The following is a 16,137-nucleotide window of genomic DNA, read 5'->3' as shown; positions in this document are numbered from 1 at the left end:
CTCTCCTATCTCACTCATCCCTGTCTCTCCCCTATCTCACTCCTCCCTGTCTCTCTCCTATCTCACTCCTCTCAGTCTCTCTCTATTTCACTCCTCTGTCTCTCTCTATCTCACACCTCTCTGTCTCTATCTCACTCCTCCCTGTCTCTCTCCTATCTCACTCCTCACCTATCTCTCTCTATTCTCACTCCTCACTGTCTCTCTCCCATTTCACTCCTCTCTCTCTCTATTTCACTCCTCTGTCTCTCTCTATTTCACACCTCTCTGTCTCTCTCTATCTCACTCCTCCCTGTCTCTCTCCTATCTCACTCCTCCCTGTCTCTCTCCTATCTCACTCATCCCTGTCTCTCCCCTATCACACTCATCCCTGTCTCTCTCCTATCACACTCCACTGTCTCTCTCTATCTCACTCCTCACTTTCTCTCTTTATCTCACTCCTCACTGTCTCTCTTTATCTCACTCCTCTCTGTCTCTCTCTATCTCACTCCTCTGTCTCTTTCTATCTGACTATGCTCTGTCTCTATCCTCTCTATCTCACTCCTCTCTCTCTCTCTATCTCACTCCTCTGTCTCTATCTATCTCACTCATCTGTCTCGCTCCTCTCTATCTCACTCCTCTCTGTCTCTCTAATCTCTATCTCACTCCTCTCTCTCTATCTCACTCCTCTCTCTCTATCTGACTACTCTCTGTCTCTCTTCTCTCTATCTCACTCTTCCTGTCTCTCTCATATCTCACTCCTCTATGTCTCTCTCTATCTCACTCCTCTGTCTATCTCACTCCTCTCTGTCTCTCTCAAGCTCACTCCTCTGTCAATCACACTCCTCACTGTCTCGCTCTATCTCACTCCTCACAGTCTCTTTATCTCACTCCTCACTGTCTCTCTCTATCTCACTCCTCTCTGTCTCTCTCTATATCACTCCTCTGTCTCTCTCTATCTGACTCCTCTCTGTCTCTATCTATCTCACTCATCTGTCTTGCTCCTCTCTATCTCACTCCTCTCTGTCTCTCTCCTCTCTATCTCACTCCTCACTGGCTCTCTCCTCTCTATCGCACTGTCTCTCTCCTCTCTATCTCACTCCTCACTGTCTCTCTCATCTCTATCTCACTTAGCACTGTCTCTCTATCCCACTCCTCACTGTCTCTCTCCTCCCTATCTCACTGTCTCTCTCCCTCTATCTCAATGTCTCTCTCCTCTCTATTTCACACCTCGCTCTCTCTCCTCTCTATCTCACTGTCTATCTGTTTCTCTCTATCTCACTCCTCTGTCTCTCTATATCTGACTACTCTCTGTCTCTCTCTATCTCACTGATCATCTCTCGCTCCTCTCTATCTCACTCTTCTCTGTCTCTCTCCTCTCTATCTAACTCCTCCCTGTCTCGCTCTATCTCATTCCTCACTGTCTCTCTCTATCTCACTCCTCACTGTCTCTATCTCACTCCTCTCTGTCTCTCTCTATTTCACTCTGTCTATCTCTATCTGACTACTCTCTGTCTCTCTCTATCTTACTCCTCTGTCTCCATCTATCTCACACATCTGTTTCGCTCCTCTCTATCTCACTCCTCTCTGTATCTCTCCTCTCTATCTCACTGTCTCTGTCCTCTCTATCTCACTCCTCACTGTCTCTCTCCTCTCTATCCCACTCCCCACTGTCTCTCACCTCTCTATCGCACTCCTCTCTATCTCACTCCTCCTGTCTCTCTCCTATCTCATTCCTCCTGTCTCTCTCTTATCTCACTCCTCCCTGTCTCTCTCCTATCTCACTACTCCCTGTCTCTCTCCTATCTCACTCCTCTCTGTCTCTCTCTATTTCGCTCCTCTCTCTCTCTATCTCACTCCTCCCTGTCTCTCTCCTATCACACTCCTCTCTGTCTCTTTCCTTCTCACTCCAATGTCTCTCTCTATCTCACTCCTCACTGTCTCTCTCTATCTCACTCCTCTGTCTCTCTCTATCTGACTACCCTCTGTCTCTATCTATCTCAATCATCTGTTTCGCTCCTCTCTATCTCACTCCTCTCTGTCTCTCTCCTCAGTACCTCACTCCTCTCTCTCACTCCTTTGTCTTTCTCTATCTGACTACTCTCTGCCTCGCTCCTCTCTATCTCACTTCTCTGTGTCTCTCTCCTCTCTATCTCTCTCCTCTCTATCTCACTGTCTCTCTCCTCTCTATCTCACTCCTCCCTGTCTTTCTCCTATCTCACTCCTTGCTGTATCTCTGTCTCTCTCCTATCTCACTACTCCTGTCTCTCTCCTATCTCACACCGCCCTGTTTCTCTCCTATCTCACTCCTCTCTGTATCTCTCTATCTCACTCCTCCCTGTCTCTCTCCTATCTCACTCCTCACTGTCTCTCTCTATCTCACTCCTCGCTGTCTCTCTCCTCTCTATCCCCTCCTCGCTGTCTCTCTATCTCACTCCTCCTGTCTCTCTCATATCTCACTTCTTGCTGTCTCTCTCCTCACTGTATCTCTACTCTCTATCCCCATCCTCGCTGTCTCTCTCCTCTCCATCTCACTCCTCCTGTCTATCTCATATCTTACTCCTCTCTGTCTCTCTCTATCTCACTCCTCTGTCTATCTCACTCCTCACTGTCTCTCTCTATCTCACTCCTCACTGTCTCTCTCTATCTCACTCCTCTCTGTCTCTCTCTATCCCACTCCTCTGTCTCTCTCTATCTGACTACTCTCTGTCTCTATCTCACTCATCTGTCTCACTCCTCTCTATCTCACTCCTCACTGTCTCTCTCCTCTCTATCTCACTGTCCCTCTCCTCTCTATCTCACTCCTCACTGTCTCTCTCCTCTCTATCTCACTTAGCACTGTCTCTCTATCCCACTCCTCTGTCTCTCTCTATCTGACTACTCTCTGTCTCTATCTCACTCATCTGTCTTGCTCCTCTCTATCTCACTCCTCACTGTCTCTCTCCTCTCTATCTCACTGTCCCTCTCCTCTCTATCTCACTCCTCACTGTCTCTCTCCTCTCTATCTCACTTAGCACTGTCTTTCTATCTCACTGTCTCTCTCCTCTCTATCTCACTCCTCACAGTTTCTCTCCTCTCTATCTCACTCCTTACTGTCTTTCTCCTCTCTATCTCACTGTCTCTCTCCTCTCTATCTCACTCCTCACTGTCTCTCTCTTCTCTATCTCACTTAGCACTGTCTCTCTCTCACTGTCTCTCTCCTCTCTATCTCGCGCCTCACTGTCTCTCCTCTCTATCTCACTCCTATCTGTTTCTCTCTATCTCACTCCTCTGTCTCTCTCTGACTACTCTCTGTCTCTTTCTATCTCACTCCTCTGTCTCTATCAGTCTCACTCATCTCTACCTCACTCCTCTATGTCTCTCTATCTCACTCCTCACTCCTCACTGTCTCTCTCCTCTCTATCTCACTGTCTCTCTCCTCTCTGTCTCACTCCTCACTGTTTCTCTCCTCTCTATCTCACTCCTCTCTGTCTCTGACCTCTCTATCTCACACCTCTCTGTCTCTGTCCTCTCTATCACACTCTGCTATCTCTCTCCTCTCTATTTCACTCCTTGCAGTCTTCTCTATCCCACTCCTCGCTGTCTCTCTCCTCTCCATCTCACTTCTCTCTGTCTCTGTCCTCTCTATCTAACTCCTCACTGTCTCTCTACTCTCTATCTCACTCCTCACTGTCTCTCTACTCTCTATCCCACTCCTTGCTGTCTCTCTCCTCTCTATCTCACTCCTCACTGTCTCTCTCCTCTCTATCTCACTCCTCGCCCTCTCTCCTCTATCCCACTACTCTCTATCTCACTCCTCTGTCTCTATCTATCTCAATCATCTGTCCCGCTCCTCTCTATCCCACTCCTCACTGTCTCTCTATTCTCTATCTCACTCCTCGCTCTCTCTCCACTCTATCTCACTGTCTCAATCCTCTCTATCGTATTCCTCACTGCCTCTGTCCTCTCTATCTCACTCCTCTCTGTCTCTGTCCTCTCTATCTCACTCCTCACAGTCTCACTCCTCTCTCTCACTCCTCACTGTCTCTCTTCTCTCTGTCTCACACCTCGCTCTCTATCCTCTCTATCTCACTGTCTCTCTCCTCTCTATCTCACTCCTCACTGTCTCGATCCTCTCTATCTCATTCCTCACTGTCTCTGTCCTCTCTATCTCACTCCTCTCTTTCTCTCTCCTCTCTATCTCACTCCTCACAGTCTCGATCCTCTCTATCTCATTCCTCACTGTCTCTGTCCTCTCTATCTCACTCCTCTCTTTCTCTCTCCTCTCTATCTCACTCCTCACAGTCTCACTCCTCTCTTTCTCACTCCTCACTGTCTCTCTCCTCTATCTCACTGTCTCTCTCCTCTCTATCTCACTGTCTCTCTCCTCTCTATCTCACTGTCTCTCTCCTCTCTATCTCACTCCTCACTGTCTCGATCCTCTCTATCTCACTCCTCTCTTTCTCTCTCCTCTCTATCTCACTCCTCACAGTCTCACTCCTCTCTTTCTCACTCCTCACTGTCTCTCCTCTCTATCTCACTGTCTCTCTCCTCTCTATCTCACTGTCTCTCTCCTCTCTATCTCACTCCTCACTGTCTCGATCCTCTCTATCTCATTCCTCACTGTCTCTCTCCTCTCTATCGCACTCCTCACAGTCTCACTCCTCTCTATCTCACTCCTCTCTCTCTCTCCTCTCTATCTCACTGTCTCTCTCCTCTCTAGCTCTCTCCTCTCTAGCTCTCTCCTCTCTATCTCTCTCCATAATCTCTATCTCTCTCCTCTCTATCTTTCTTCATCTCTCTCTCTCCATAATCTCTCTCGCTCCTCTCTCTTTGTATTTTTTTAACTGTATAAGAGCTACTGTGAGTGGCATTCACTCTCCACAGCCCAGTGCAACGTGACAGGGGACTGCCATGTTACATTACTGTTTGTGTGTGTGTGTGTGTGTGTGTGTGTGTGTGTGTGTGCGTGTGTGTGTGTGTGTGTGTGTGTGTGTGTGTGTGTGTGTGTGTGTGTGTGTGTGTGTGTGTGTGTGTGTGTGTGTGTGTGTGTGTGTGTGTGTGTGTGTGTGTGTGTGTGACAGTAATAGAGAGAGAACAGTGGAGAACTCCTGCTGTGTTGTAAAGGTCAGCTCTAGTTCCCTGCCCCAGTCTCAATACAGCCTCACTGCTTAGAGAATAAAACACTATTAGACTCCAGCGTTCAGGTCATGGACACACATTGTAATAGAAGAATAGTGGTGTGATGTCTACACCTTACAGTCACGTTCATAGCGTACAGAAATGGTGAATCATGCATAATGTAATGTACAGTGTTGACGAATTGACCTCTATAGCCCAAAAGTGCTGACTACACTTTTCCCTATGATCAATGAAGGCATAGGGACCCTGGGTCGGTCTGTCCCACACACACAAGTCCATGTGTGCACGGGAACACAAACACTTTCCTCACACCTCCTGTCAATAGCACTTATCACTTGTGATCAATGACCTATCCTCTCATCAATGATATATCAGGAACAGTATCCTGTCAACTGACACCACTAGCACATCTATGTGCGTGTGCGTGTGTGTGTGTGTGTGTGTGTGTGTGTGTGTGTGTGTGTGTGTGTGTGTGTGTGTGTGTGTGTGTGTGTGTGTGTGTGTGTGTGTGTGTGTGTGTGTGTGTTTGTGCTCCTGGGAGAGAGCGACCCAGGTTCCTAGTCTCACTACGTTGTCCATCCACATCCGTAGCATGATAGTGTGTTGGCGGGATGAAATGACCCCGCACCTATTTCTCTTCCTCCCTCCCTTCCTCTCTCTCTCTTTCTCTGGGGAACAGTGTAAGTGTAATCTAACACGGGTCAGAGCTGCTCTGGCCCGGAGTTAAAACACACAACTCATCATTCACTCACTCAGACCTGGGTCAGATTCACTCTTATCTAATAAACACACAAACACACACCATCAATTGAGCAGGAGCTTGAAACAAACTCAAGCACCCAGAGACAACACTTTACAACAAAGGATCCATCTTCTAATGTACCCCTTTGTATGGGTCCTTCTGGTCTGTACCCCTTTGTATGGGTCCTTCTGGTCTGTATCCCTTTGTATGGGTCCTTCTGGTCTGTATCCCTTTGTATGGGTCCTTCTGGTCTGTACCCCTTTGTATGGGTCCTTCTGGTCTGTACCCCTGTGTATGGGTCCTTCAGGTCTGTATCACTTTGTATGGGTCATTCTGGTCTGTAACCCTTTGTATGGGTCCTTCTGGTCTGTACCCCTTTGTATGGGTCCTTCTCGTCTGTTCCCCTTTGTACGGGTCTCTTAGTTGGAAAGTTTTCTCAGCTATTTTATTTCCATCTGATGTTCAGTACATTACGTGAATTTAGCATTAAATGATATCCAATGATGGCATGATGTCAACAAATCATCAAGTTCCTGTATTCGTAATGATTCACTTCCAGGAGGTAGGCTGAATTGATTAAATGGACAGCATTTTTTGTTAAGAAACGATGATGACAATGTTGGGTTAGGGTTATGAATAAACCAGCTCACTCTACAGTAATCATCACAGGGTTAATATCATGTAGGTTGTCATGTCTGAAACAGCCCACTGTAGCTAAACCTCACTGGTGATGCCCTGGTGTCAACTCCCCCCCCCCCACACACACACACACGTAACCGATGTGAAATGGCTAGTTAGTTAGCGGTGGTGCGCGCTAATAGCGTTTCAATCGGTGACGTCACCCGCTCTGAGACTTGAAGTAGGGTTGCCCCTTGCGTTGCAAGGGCCGCGGCTTTTGTGGCGCGATGGGTAACGATGCTTCGTGGGGTGTCAGTTGTTGATGTGTGCAAGGGTCCCTGGTTCGAGCCCAGGTTGGGGTGAAGAGAGGGACGGAACCTACACTGTTACACACACACACACACATATTAGACACTCACGCGCGCACACACACTGAGAGTGGCCAGGTTACATAGTAGCATGCTGATTTATTGATTATTGCCACCATGCTGTGAGTTCCACATTCTCAGAGCAAAAAGAAGGCAAGGGATATGTTGGCACAATCTGACTCTCTTCCATTCTGAACCAGGAAATACTATAATTCTACACAAGTCCAAACCAAACCCAGACCTTCCACTTAAAGTACCACTTACCCACCCTAAACCCAACTATAAGGCTTGTTAGACACATGCCTTATCCACTCTAAATATGAGGAATGAGGTTCCTCCCTACTTCCCCCTGGCCTCTTTCGCTCTCTTTTATACATACTTTATGTATCACTTCACCCTTCTTTCATTCCTCTTATTCCTATCTCTCTCTCTCTCTCCCTCCCTCCCTCTCGCTCTCTCCCTCACTCGCTCTCCCTCTCCCTCACTCTCACTCTCTTCCGCTTGCTCTCTCCCTCGCTCTCTCTCTCAAATCAAATCAAAGTTTATTTGCTCCTTCGTTTTGTTGAAATTGGGTGAGAGGTAATTTTCCTCGCACAGCTCCTACAGGGCTCTTCCCTGTAGGCTGTCTCATCGTTGTTGGTAATCAGGCCTACCACTGTTGTGTTATCAGCAAACTTCATGATTGAGTTGGAGATGTGCACTGCCACTTGAGACTTGATTCGTATCTAGATACATGGGCTCCTATACAATTCAGGAACGATACGTTTAGTTTGAAATGATTCACTATGATTCGGTTTGCTTAGAGAATGAATCGATTCGATACGATCAAATGCACTAACATTTGTTTATTTAATTTTCCATTCTAAATGAAAATCTCCTGCTGATGGAGCTCATGAGCGGGACCTCTGAGCTGGATCTGGCGGATCTGACGTGTGTGTGTGTGTGTGTGTGTGTGTGTGTGTGTGTGTGTGTGTGTGTGTGTGTGTGTGTGTGTGTGTGTGTGTGGGGGGGGAATAATGTAGGTTTATGGTGTACAGTGAGGGGGAAAAAGTATTTGATCCCCTGCTAATTTTGTACATTTGCCAAATGACAAAGAAATTATCAGTCTATAATTTTAATGGTAGGTTTATTTGAACAGTGAGAGACAGAGTAACAACAACAAATTCCAGAAAAACGCATGTCAAAAATGTTATAAAATGATTTACATTTTAATTAGGGAAATAAGTATTTGACCCCTCTGCAAAACATGACTTAGTACTTGGTGGCAAAACCCTTGTTGGCAATCACAGAGGTCAGACGTTTCTTGTAGTTGGCCCCCAGGTTTGCACACATCTCAGGAAGGATTTTGTCCCACTCCTCTTTGCAGATCTTCTCCAAGTCATTAAGGTTTCGAGGCTGACGTTTGGCAACTCGAACCTTCAGCTCCCTCCACACATTTTCTATGGGATTAAGGTCTGGAGACTGGCTAGGCCACTCCAGGACCTTAATGTGCTTCTTCTTGAGCCACTCCTTTGTTGCCTTGGCCGTGTGTTTTGGGTCATTGTCATGCTGGAATACCCATCCAGGACCCATTTTCAATGCCCTGGCTGAGGGAAGGAGGTTCTCACCCAAGATTTGACGGTACATGGCCCCGTCCATCGTCCCTTTGATGCGGTGAAGTTGTCCTGTCCCCTTAGCAGAAAAACACCCCCAAAGCATAATGTTTCCACCTCCATGTTTGATGGTGGGGATGGCCTTCTTGGGGTCATAGGCAGCATTCCTCCTCCTCCAAACACGGCGAGTTGAGTTGATGCCAAAGAGCTCCATTTTGGTCTCATCTGACCTCAACACTTTCACCCAGTTATCCTCTGAATCATTCAGATGTTCATTGGCAAACTTCAGACGGGCATGTATATGTGCTTTCTTGAGCAGGGGGACCTTGCGGGCGCTGCAGGATTTCAGTCCTTCACGGCGTTGTGTGTTACCAATTGTTTTCTTGGTGACTATGGTCCCAGCTGCCTTGAGATCATTGACAAGATCCTCCCATGTAGTTCTGGGCTGATTCCTCACCGTTCTCATGATCATTGCAACTCCACAAGGTGAGATCTTGCATGGAGCCCCAGGCCGAGGGAGATTGACAGTTCTTTTGTGTTTCTTCCATTTGCGAATAATCACACCAACTGTTGTCACCTTCTCACCAAGCTGCTTGGCGATGGTCTTGTAGCCCATTCCAGCCTTGTGTAGGTCTACAATCTTGTCCCTGACATTCTTGGAGAGCTCTTTGGTCTTGGCCATGGTGGAGAGTTTGGAATCTGATTTATTGCCTCTGTGGACAGGTGTCTTTTATACAGGTAACAAGCTGAGATTTGGAGCACTCCCTTTAAGATTGTGCTCCTAATCTCAGCTCGTTACCTGTATAAAAGTCACCTGGGAGCCAGAAATCTTTCTGATTGAGAGGGGGTGAAATACTTATTTCCCTCATTAAAATGCAAATCAATTTATAACATTTTTGACATGCATTTTTCTGGATTTCTTTGTTGTTATTCTGTCTCTCACTGTTCAAATAAACATACCATTAAAATGATAGACTGATCATTTCTTTGCCAGTGGGCAAACGTACAAAATCAGCCTGGGATCAAATACTTTTTTTCCTCATTGTAATGCCTGCAATGCAGTGAATAAAACGATATGACAACAATAACGTCTAATGTAACTGGCCCCTCTAACAGTACAACTGGCCCCAGCTTGGCCCCCCCAGTTGAAATGGTCTAGAACCGCCACTGGGCACACAGCCAAGACAACGCAGGAGTGGCTTCAGGACAAGTCTCTGAGTCATTGAGTGGCCCAGCCAGAGCATGGACTTGAACTCGATCGAACATCTCTGGAGAGACCTGAAAATGGCTGTACAGCAACGCTCCCCATCCAACCTTACAGAGCTTGAGAGGATTTGCAGAGAAGAATGGGAGAAACTCCCCAAATACAGGTGTGCCAAGCTTGTAGCGTCATACCCAAGAAGACGCGAGTATGTAATCTCTGCCAGGTGCTTCATCAAAGTACTGAGTAAAGGGTCTGAATACTTGTGTTTGAATCTATTTTCTGACCGATGAATACTACATTTGGATTGGTTTGGGGCTCAGACGCTCCAATAAGTCGCTAGTGGTCATCCAATGTGATTCAACAATAACAATAGTGTGCCGCTACCCTGCCTGAGAACCGCGTTATTCACTGGTATTCATTGAATTGTGCACAATGTGTGACGTGTTTTCCGTCAGTGAGGAGGCAGTGCCACAGAGTACATTGATCTGAACGGTCTAGTTCTAGAACATCTCATGTCGTTGGCTGGAGTATTCAAGATTCAACACGTCAAAACTTTAGCCAAAGTCTTGCAATGAGACCGATACACGTAGCTAACATTCTGCCAAGCAGAGAGCTAGCTAGCTATTTTGCTGTACATAGCTAGCCTGGCTTACTGATATTTAGTAAAAAATGTGACCCTGTTTCTGGTCCATGTATTTCATGAAACTCGTTTGCTACAACAAGTGGCAAATTCGTTTCAAAGTTTCATCATGGAATTGTAAAGAGGCACCGTTACCATGGAAATGTTCTCAACTGCACGTCTAGTGTTCTCTGAACGCCCCATTTTTTTGTCAGCTGTTGTAAACAAAACATTCTAAAACTAGCTAATTTTATCTCTCTTCTCATGTCAACTGTTATAGCTTCATTATTTGACATCTAAACTCTAGAAAATATCAGTCATGACAGGAATAAATCAACATTAACTCCTGGCAAGCCTGTATTTCCAGCCGCACCATTGTCGAGTAGTGGAGCAGAATACGATCGGTAAGCAAAGACATCGTTTTAGCTACCTAACAACAAAGTAAACATTTTATAATGCTAAACTGTTCAGGAAAATGCACTACCCAAGATGTATAATATTAGCCTACTGCACACATATTACTGTTATTCCCCAGTTGAGCTGTCTGGTTGAGATGTAAACAGACCTAGCCCAGAAGATGCACATGTATTGAGTGTATAAAACTAACATGACATTATACTGAATGATTGGAAACATTCATTCTGCCTAATAACCTCCTTATCCAATGATGGAAACAAATACTGACTCCGTTCATCCTAAACTGAATGTTTTTACCCTGGAAATATAAGACTGATGTTCATCGAAGGCAATTCTGTCATAGTTGTCAAAAGGTAAAATCGTATTCCAGATTAGGATTGATGGAGCATGTTTGATACTTTGTCTATCTAGGTCAGGGACGGTCAATTCCAGTCCTCGGGGCCAGAGTGGTCACTCTTTTTCCCCATCCCTAGCAAACACAGCTGATAAACTAATTGTAAACGGAAGATCATGATTAGTTGATTATTGGAGTCAGATCTAGATAAGGGTTGGCCTACTCCAGTCCTCGGGGCCTGATTGGTGTCACACTTTTCCCTAGCCAACACACCTGACCCAATAATCAACTTATAATGGGATTCAGTTTAGAATGCAATTACTTTAATCAGGTGTGATTAGTTGGGGGGGAAAGTGTGACACCAATTAAGCCCCCGAGGGCAGGAGTTGCTCATCCCTGATCTAGGTCTACATCTGAGCTGGCGTCCTTCCAGAATCACTTACTTATGTACACGGTTTGCTTTCTCTCCTCCAGTCTAAGGCTGGAGCCCTACTGGCAGCACTTGACTACAACCTTTGTAACCGTTGTCCAGCCTTGGAGAACGCGTAGGGCAACAAGATGTAAGTGTTAGTTGTCCTCTCGAATGTGAAAAATACAAATTTCTTAGAACTCATAACAATATAATATATGTTATGGCTGTTATATTTCAACACTTCAGTTCTGCACTGATAGTAATGAAGTTATATAGAATAATATTTTGTCAGTATTTTGTCTTTCAGCTAAAGGAGACTACAATAACAAGTCTCAAAAGTGACGTGTCCACGCATTGAAAACTGCAAAGGAATACACCTACATCCCAGAACTTCAGAGAGCAGTGTTGAGAAGACTGGGCTCTCAATAGGGTCTAGGAGAATGATCCAGAGATCAGATGACCAAAGACTCCATGAAGTGGCACCAACAACTGAGCTGCTACAACTTCGAGGAGATGTCACCACGCAGCACAGGATACAGTTAGCAGCACACCTTTGAGCTGGGAAGGACTGGAGCATTCCCTGTTGTCAGACTTGGTGCTTCCTGGAAAGTGTGAAAACCGACAGAGAACTCAGAATTGTTTTTGAAAGAGGTGGGCCTACAATCAAACATATAAATAAGGGAAGTTTGTGTGGGAAACAAACTTGTGTGAGAAACAGTACTTGTGCATTTATCTAGCATATAGTCATCATTGTACTTTTGGAATGGCTTTAGAAGAATTTACTAAACTGTTATTTTCCTGGATATCTACGCTCTTGACGGTTTACACTTCAAATGAGCAGACCCACAGGTGGATAGATATCCAGAAAGACGGACGGACTACCCTGGTGTAAATGCAGTACAAAACAAGTCGGTCCGATTAGACGATCAGGCCAAATAGTTTTATTAGGTAGATAAACAAGAATACAAGGTAGTGTAAGGGAAACAATGTGGTGAACTGGTAAAGTATTGAACTGATTTCACCCAGACCAAGGAAAAATTCACAAAACTACTTAAAGATATTACCATATTTTCTTAATTTAGATCCAAATTAAGAATAAAGTACGGTGTAGTCATGGAAAGTGTTATCTTGTTATGGTAACATACTTGGTAATAAATACATTGAATATTGCAGTGGTGAAATGGCAGCAGTTGTGTGTTGTAAGGTGCAGGAGTCTCCCTGCAATTAAGGCAGGTGCACCAGTGAGGTTGTCTTGGATTTCTGGAGACCCTGGGATAGCTCTCCGGTACACCATGTCAAAAATCACTCCAGGTAGAAGGGAAGCGGACAGCTCCAGCATCTCCCCTTCAATGGACAGCTCTCGCAATTTAGTCTGTAATGATAATAAAAAAGCAACATGAAATTACAGAATGTAGCCAAATGTTGTGTGATATGATTGTAATATTGTGAAACGGGTAAACAGTACCACAGGTGAAAGACTTTTACTAACCTTCTTCTCGGCCAGCCTCTCCTTTCAGTCGGGTAGCCCTTTCAAGGTCTTCCTGTCCAATTCTTTCTGCAGTCCTGCCTGTGCCCCTGGACGGTCTGGGGCTCTTCAAAGCTGGAATCCTACAGAAAAAACATGTACACAACACAGTTATTAGGATTGTTCACTACATGGTTTTATGTAGAAACAATAATGATTTTCATGCAGAAGAGTTGAGTATAACACTTCTACAATCATACACATCTTCATAGCCATGGCTCTCGAGAATCAAGCGACCTTAACAGTAATGTTATTAGCTAGCTAGTATAGGAATCAGAGAAGGGCAAAGGACTTGCCAAAGCAAAGGTTATTTTCCATGAATGCAGAGGTATGATAGTCAAAATTAATATTTTACACTGCTTTTTTACGTAAGTATGATAGCTAATGTACTAAAGCTATCGTCATGTTGCTATCTTGTACCAGGCAGGGAAATTCCCGGTAGCTAAGCTTTTAGCTAGCAACCATGTAACGTTAGCTAGCTAAGTTTGATAGCTAGCTACCTTTCTGGCTGACAGCGTGGATATTTTTTATTACAATATAAAAAGGAGAATAACAGCCGGTGTATAACATTTTGAGTACCTGTTCTGAAGACAGTGTTGCTAAAATGGAATTGAGTTATCATCAAGCTGGTCCATAACTGTAATTGCATCAGCATCCACAGCCTCATATTTCCCGACTGTTGGGTTGTCACTATCACAGCTACAAAGTCTCCGAGCGGATGTTGAATCTACGTCATCCCAGCGGCGACTTGCAATGAGAGCTGGGGTTTCTGGCATATCATGTTTAAATGTAGAAGAAATACAGCATTCTTGACAGAGGGGTCTCCAAAAACACCTGTACACACATTGTTACGCATTGCAGGTTTAAACATTTGAACCTGGGACCGATACAACATCCTCTATGCACTTCCTGATGAACACAGTCAATGTATACGTTGATACGATTCCCAGGGGCGGATGAATAGGGCTGAATGGGGCTGCCTCGGGAAGTCTCTCCCTCTCTCTGTCTCTCTCTCATCTCTCTCTCCCTCTCTATCTCTCTCTCTTCTCTGTAATCCTTTGCTTCGGCTGGGCAGAGAGGAGCTCTGATCTACCTGCCAAGAATCAAATGGACCTGCCAAATGCCAGACTGCACAATAAGATCAGCATACACATAAGCAGATACAGACACACACATGCACACACACTGAATACCCTGCCAGTACCACAGAATGAGGAGAGCAACAAATAAATACAATAACGACACACACACTTTCTCTTTTATACACACAGAATCACACACACAAACAGACACAGGCTTACCTCCAGCCTGGTCTCATAGACTAGATGTAACATAGTAAACGTTACAAGACAGAAGGCTCCGTCATTGGTATGGTTACAAGACAGAAGGCTCCGTCATTTCCTGGTTGCTAAAATTTGAATCGTTCACCTAATTTCAGTTTATGTCACAAAACAAGAAAGTACAGTGTAGAGAGTCATTGTACCATCTAAACCGCTGTGAAATATATTTTCCACAACCAAAAATATAGCATTTTCAGCTGTTATAAACTGGTGTACAAACCCAAAAGTAAAAGATGCAAAAATGAAACGCAAGCATGGGAAGCATAAAAATAGAGCACATAGAACTTCCAATGAGAATGACAGATCTGTCACATTTCTATGTGAATTTGGTTGGGTTGCCCAAAAAGTTACATATTGCTTCTTTAAGGGACAAAAAAAAAACGAAAGCAGGATGGGTGGGCATATAACAAGAATGTCTAGTAACCCGAAGGTTGCGTGTTCGAATATCATCACGGACAACTTTCCTACAATTGACTACTTTTTAGTTACTTTGTAACTAAACTCAGCAAAAAAAGAAACGTCCTCTCAATGTCAACTGCGTTTATTTTCAGCAAACTTAACATGTGTAAATATTTGTATGAACATAACAAGATTCAACAACTGAGACATAAACTGAACAAGTTCCACAGACATGTGACTAACAGAAATTGAATAATGTGTCCCTGAACAAAGGGGGGGGGGGGGGGGTCAAAATCAAAAGTCAGTCAGTATCTGGTGTGGCCACCAGCTGCATTAACCTGTTAGGGCTAGGGGGCAGTATTTGCACGGCTGGATAAAAAAAATGTACCCGATTTAATCTGGTTACTAATCCTACCCAGTAACTAGAATATGCATATACTTATTATATATGGATAGAAAACACTCTAAAGTTTCTAAAACTGTTTGAATGGTGTCTGTGAGTATAACAGAACTCATTTGGCAGGCAAAACCCTGAGACATTTTCTGACAGGAAGTGGATACCTGATGTGTTGTATTACCTTTAAACCTATCCCATTGAAAAACACAGGGGCTGAGGAATATTTTGGCACTTCCTATTGCTTCCACTAGATGTCACCAGCCTTTACAAAGTGTTTTGAGTCTTCTGGAGGGAGATCTGACCGAACAAGAGCCATGGAACGATGATGGCCCATTAGACACCTGGCGCGCGAGTTCATGTTGGGTACCCTCATTCCAATACGTTATAAAAGAGAATGCATTCGTCCACCTTGAATATTATTCATGTTCTGGTTAAAAAAGGCCCTAATGATTTATGCTATACAACGTTTGAACGAACGTAAATATATTTTTTCCCCTCGTTGATGACGAGAAGTCCGGCTGGCTTAGATCATGTGCTAACAAGACGGAGATTTTTGGACATAAATGATGAGCTTTTTTGAACAAAACTACATTCGTTATGGACCTGTGATACCTGGAAGTGACATCTGATGAAGAGAATCAAAGGTAATGGATTATTTACATAGTATTTTCGATTTTAGATCTCCCCAACATGACGTCTAGTCTGTATCGCAACGCGTATTTTTCTGGGCGCAGTGCTCAGATTATTGCAAAGTGTGATTTCCCAGTAAGGTTATTTTTAAATCTGGCAAGTTGATTGCGTTCAAGAGATGTAAATCTATAATTCTTTAAATGACAATATAATATTTTACCAATGTTTTCTAAGTTTAATTATTTAATTTGTGGTGTTGACTTGACTGCCGGTTATTGGAGGGAAACGATTTCCTCAACATCAATGCCATAGTAAAACGCTGTTTTTGGATATAAATATGAACTTGATAGAACTAAAAATGCATGCATTGTCTAACATAATGTCCTAGGAGTGTCATCTGATGGAGATTGTAAAAGGTTAGTGCATCATTTTAGCTGGTTTTA

The 16,137-nt window shown here is 44.4% G+C and overlaps 1 protein-coding gene and 2 long non-coding RNA genes across 7 annotated transcripts in view; 1 reads left to right on the top strand and 2 right to left on the bottom strand.

The window, feature by feature from the left end:
* Positions 1-16,137, bottom strand: part of LOC106569453 (ephrin type-A receptor 3-like) — a 236,274-nt gene that overhangs the window by 199,974 nt on the left and 20,163 nt on the right. The gene's annotated exons all lie outside the window — the stretch shown is intronic.
* Positions 10,183-12,328, top strand: LOC106569457 (uncharacterized). Of its 2 annotated transcripts, none has more exons than XR_001320497.3 (3): positions 10,183-10,644; positions 11,466-11,551; positions 11,696-12,328. It is a non-coding gene; the product is annotated as an uncharacterized LOC106569457 (long non-coding RNA). The 2 variants fall into 2 exon arrangements; XR_001320498.3 differs by having other exon boundaries at positions 10,373-10,644; positions 11,711-12,328.
* LOC106569456 (uncharacterized) lies at positions 12,322-13,663 on the bottom strand. Its single transcript, XR_001320496.3, has 3 exons — positions 13,508-13,663; positions 12,893-13,011; positions 12,322-12,775 (listed from the first exon to the last, which is right to left on the bottom strand). It is a non-coding gene; the product is annotated as an uncharacterized LOC106569456 (long non-coding RNA).

This window comes from Salmo salar, chromosome 14 (genome assembly GCF_965601325.2).
Source record: "Salmo salar chromosome 14, fSalSal1, whole genome shotgun sequence".
NCBI lineage: Eukaryota > Metazoa > Chordata > Actinopteri > Salmoniformes > Salmonidae > Salmo > Salmo salar.
The sequence above is the reverse complement of the archived record's forward strand: the minus strand, read 5'-3'. Positions and strand labels throughout refer to the sequence as shown.